The 5,433-nt window shown below is 36.8% G+C and overlaps 1 protein-coding gene across 1 annotated transcript in view; it reads right to left on the reverse strand.

Annotated features, from left to right (window-relative positions):
- Nucleotides 1–5,433, reverse strand: part of LOC108796672 (tomoregulin-2-like) — a 202,990-nt gene that overhangs the window by 66,911 nt on the left and 130,646 nt on the right. The gene's annotated exons all lie outside the window — the stretch shown is intronic.

Genomic DNA, 5,433 nt, shown 5'->3' on the forward strand with positions numbered 1-5,433 from the left:
AAAATGTATCCAGATAAAAATAAATAGAAAGAATTTAGAAACCTTTTATTGTTGAAAACATTTTTAAATCTTCTTCACAGTCCTTGGCTTGGAAAACACACTTCTTTTGTTTTTTTAATGTGTCCCAAACTGAAGTTGTCCTTCACAACTGTGTTTTAGCCACTAGGTTACTAAACACAGAAGACCAAAACTTCAATTTTGCATCCAACAATATGCACGTGTGTCCATTCACAAAATCACAAGGCATACAGATTTTATTACCTAGCGTTATTTAATCTTTTTTATTATTGAAAATAAATATTTCAGTTCACTAAATGCATTAAACGCAGATCTGCTGAAGTCTGCAGACATGTTACTTTACTGATTAAAGCGTTTTTGTAAATGTAAAGTAAATTCACAAAGCTTACTGCTCCGGATAGCACTTTTTAAAAGCATGGGAATAATTAGATGTAAGGCAATGCTAATGTTGTATGAGATAAAATAATTATTCATGTTACATTATTCATGTAACATTTAATACCAATAAAAATGTATTATTTAAAAGAAAAATTATTCATGAGAAAATAAGATTTTCAACAGGTAAATGATTGTTTTATGCAAAAAAGCACACTTAAATATACATGCTTGTGCATTAACAATAATCATCATATGATCATTAACAATTATAACCCCACTTACTCACACCTCTATTCTCAGCAATCTCTGCATTTCTCCCTTACACACCCTGCAGCTTGGTGTTGAAACTGCACCAATTTCAGACACTGGTTGCACAATGTATGTAAGGGTCTTCTTTCCTAAAGTTCACCTCTTTGGATCAATTTGCCAGCTTTTTTAAAAAATGCTCAGTTTTGTAGAGTTGTTAATTTCTTCCAATATGTCATATTTGGTTTGTCACTTTTCTTGAGTGTAGGTTATTTCTAAAAAACTGCCTGACATGTTTCATACTCACCTAATTTATTAGGATGTTGTATAATTATTGAGGAATTGAATTTAATAGTCACAGTTATGATAAAAAAGAGAGTTTAATTTTGTATACCATTCAGTGAATGGCATCAGAACTGCTCAGAAATTAGTCCCAATAAAGTCAGCTCTGAACTAATGGCAACATCATACCTCAGTGCCGAAGACATACAGTTAAACATTTGTATCCAATAATGTGACACCATGCACACCCTGGGATAATTATGAACAATCTTAGATGCATCTAAGTAGAATTTTCTGGGCTTATTCCCAGATAAGAAAACACTTGTAGGAATAGCTTATAATTTGTGAAGAGAGTGTTCTAAAAACAGTGCCATACCTAGGGCTGCAACAACTAATCAATTAAATTGGTAATAATTATGAGAATAGTTGTCAACCATCTCATTATTGGTTAGTTGGTTTGGGTGGCAGGAAGAAGAGAGGGGAGAGAGAAAGATATTTTTTTAATGCAACCACCTGATTAGTTGAAAAAATAATCGGGCAACTAATCGATAATGAAAATAATCGTTAGCTGCAGCCCTAGTCCTATCTGCAAATACTTAAAGTGACACTAAACTCAGGAGTTAAATCCTAAAAAGTTAATTAATTGTAGCTTGTTTGTGCATCACTCAGCTGTAGATCCTCAAATCATCTCTGAATTTGCGCTGACACTGCACTTCCTTCTGGTGGGTGGCTACTTTCGTTCCCCATGGTCACTGTATGGTATATGGTTGGAGAACACAGGGGGGTTGCTTTGTAATGCTGTCGTGCTTTTCTCTCTCTGATGCATGTGCAATGCCTTTTTGCTCAAGTGTTCAAACTTCACACTTATGATTTTCATGCCATATGCCACTTATATAGGTTAATGTGATGTTAATATACATAGGCCATACCTCTGATATAGCTGGCAGTGACAAGCGAAATCGGTCAGGTTCTGGGCAACTCCCTGACCCTGTGGACACCTGCTGAGAAATCTTTTGTTTCACAGAAGGGATTGAAAAGTATACCCGCTATATCTCTGGGATTATCTTGTTGTATGTGACTTTTTGCTTAGAAAGGATATGAGAAAGGGATATAGAGTCCTAAAGGGGATATGGACTGTGGATTTCCTAAATAAAGACTTGAGGGTCCTTATATGTAAGTGTTCCCTATTGCATTGGATGAATTGTGGTGGCAGAATGACATGGATATGCTGTCATGTCCTAAAATGAATTCAGGAAGGCTATGTTTATGGCTGACCTGTGAGAAGGACACATGTGCACATATATCCTGATATGTTTTGAAACTTTGACATTGAGAGAGAAAGGACAAGCCCAATACTGGAGCTTTGACATATACATGCAGTATTCTTCCTTACTCCACATACCCTAATCCTGGATACACATTATTGCAATATATATGAGTCACGGGGATCTTGTTTTCTTGTAGGATACAGGTGTGAGTTTTATAAGAATAATGTGAAATAGACATTATTCATTCTTGGACTTCCTCCGAAGTAATTCATTGAAAAAGGATTACAAGGAGATTATGTGAAACAGCGTACACAGTCCATGGGGATTTTAAGAATTACTATGGTTTTTAAAGATTGCATGTTTTGTTTGCTTTAATGAGTATTATGTGTTTTGTAATAAATGATCATGTAATAGGATCACATGCAAGAGCTACATTCATATATAGCAGACATTTTTTGTGGTATATACGTTTGATGAGTCCTATAAACAGGTGTTCCTTGGAGATTGATTAGTTAATATATACTGGGGACTCCAAATGGGGTTACATTAGGGGCTTAGGTAGTTGTAATTTGTGTGTGGATGCTTTGCAGCCTTTAACAATTAACCTAATCAAACCTCAAAGTCAAATGGTCATTTTTTTTCCTCCACTAGATGTCAGTGAAATCTCAATGATTAATATTGCTAAAGCAGGTACTGAATTAAAATGCAAAATTGCAGTAACTACTTGAAAACAATAAAAAAAGTTTAGCAGAAAAAGTAGATTTTGAATAGGTAGAAATCTACCTTTACAAATCAGACTTAACATTGTTCTATGGGAGTGAACCTGAATTTGGAAATTTCAGTTGCCAATCAGGAACAGGAATTTTAGCAATTTTCATACTTAAAAAAAAAGTCATCTAAGTTCTCAGATAATTTAAATATGACAATCCTTCACATTTCTGTAAGCCATCAAGGCAATCATCAGCACCTATACAGAATATTTTTATAATATATAATATTATAAAAATATAATATAATATTAAAAAAAATAATTATACACTATAATGTAAGTGCTGGATTGCTGTGTGCTGTGAAGAGAATAACTTCTTCTCTGGTGGTTAAAGAATTCTCAGGTGTGTGTATGTGTTATCATCAGTAAACTCCCCCCGCTGTGAAACACCAGCAGGACTGCATTAAATGAGAGTGTAGTGCAACATTAAATCAGTTTTTCGCGTGTGTTAATTTGCCAGAGGCACCACAGAATATTCAGTATTCAGCAAGAGCCAGGAACATGTCAAAGTGGTCCCATTTTAATAGCAGTCTCTATGAGAGCATGACAACCTTATTTAAATATGAATCATATGTATTAAGAAAGCCTTGAAATAAATGTAGCAGTGGTTGACATAAAGCAATGCTTATTATTTTTCTATATGTGTTGATAAAATAGACTTTCTATTATTTAAACATAAGGACTTGCTCCTAGGCAATTGTTAAAATTAGAGAGCAAACAGCAGGTATAAAATGTTGGTAGTTATTTGCAGTTCTTGTACAAGCTTCTTGATACAGATGCTGCTATTGTGATTAAAATAAAGGAGAGGTAGTAAGTGACAGCACACTACAGGCTGTATTAATACAAAACAGACAGCCAACTGCCAAGCATTTTTGATGTGTCTAAAATTAGAAGAAGTTCACTGACAAGATGACACATTTTAATATCAGATGGATATGTATAACCTGAGTTTTCAGTTGAATGTCAGGAATATTGACATGCTGAGCAAGGAACATTGTTGTGTACGCTGTCTTAAAGGAGGTATTTTGTATGATTAATGAAGCTGTTTTCTCTTATTTTCCTCTCTAGTACCAGCAAAGGGCACAGATGCATACATGATTTATGCCCCCAAGCCAATTACCCCTTTTCATAGTAAATAAGCCCTCCAAAAAGTCTTTATAGTTTGTATATTGGTTAAAATATAAAGACTAGAATCCAATATAAAAGCATATGATATGTGCCCAAGTCTAAGCTTTATATTGCGTGCTACAGCACCCTTCACCTTTAGCAGCCACCTTTTGAAGACACTTAATATCTACATACTGTATTTGTAACTGGGCACCCTCAGGAACTCACATGACAGGACTAAGAATGCAAGTTTAATTTGCTAATTTGTAATGGGATTATAGTTCATCACAGGAGTAAGCCTGGAGCAGCGTCTACTTTACAACATACACAGGGACCATGGAGAACAAAAGTAGGCACCCTGCAGAAAGAAAGACAGTATCAGCACAAATTAAGAGATGCTTTTATGATCTACAGCTCAGTGGTACACAAATAAGGTAAATTTGTGTTAATAGTTAAGGTACTTCCGAGATTAGTGTCACTTTAAGGTGGATATAGCTTTAGAGCACCAAGCTATGGGTTTACAATGAAATCCACTGACTTAGCAGGACAGCAATACTCAGCCCTAGGATTCACAAAGACTAGTTGATAAACTAACAAAGGTCAAAATCAGCGAGGCAAAAATGGTACACTTAGAAAGAAAAAATATGCTTTTAAAGGTGCAATTTGAACTAATCATAAAAATAAAGCAAAGTGCAGAGATCACAGCAAAGTTAGGGCAGGCAGAGTTCAAATATGGCCAGGATAAGTAGGTCAACCAGTTAAGGGCAATCCAAGATGAGCAAGAGAGTCACACCCAATACTAAAAAATACTCTAAGATGAGCAACCAAAACCTGGCACAAGATGCTCTTAAAAAAAAATCAGGACAATCAAAAAGCAAAGTAAGGGGTCTATTCACGAAGCTGCCGAAGGATCTGGCCGTAGCTTCGGCCGATCCTTTGGCTAGCTTCGGCCCGAGGACCCCTTCGGTTCAGTAGCTGTACGTGCTATTCACAAGCTCCCGAACATGGCCGAGCGGCTCAGTCGAGCCGAACGCATATGCATCGGCTCGCCTGAGCCGTGCTGAAAGCCGAAGCTGGCCAAGCGGCAGCGACAGCCTGCTTCTGACAGCTGGGCGGAGCCAGCCGTGATCTTACGGCTGGCTCCGGCCACTTGCAGAGAGATCAGCGTCCCTGGTTACCTGCTAACCAGGGACACTGATCTCCAAACAGCTAACTCTCCCTGGCGCCCCGGGAGTCTCCTGCTCCCGGCCGCCAAGAAGAGAAACACTGCTGTGTCTTTTTTTTCTTTATTCTGACACGAGCAGTCAGGGTATTTCTATATAAGATTACAAAAACTGATGAACTATGACTTGTACAGAAACTAAA

This window comes from Nanorana parkeri, unplaced genomic scaffold (genome assembly GCF_000935625.1).
Source record: "Nanorana parkeri isolate BGI_ZX_2015 unplaced genomic scaffold, ASM93562v1 scaffold1148, whole genome shotgun sequence".
Classification (NCBI taxonomy): domain Eukaryota; kingdom Metazoa; phylum Chordata; class Amphibia; order Anura; family Dicroglossidae; genus Nanorana; species Nanorana parkeri.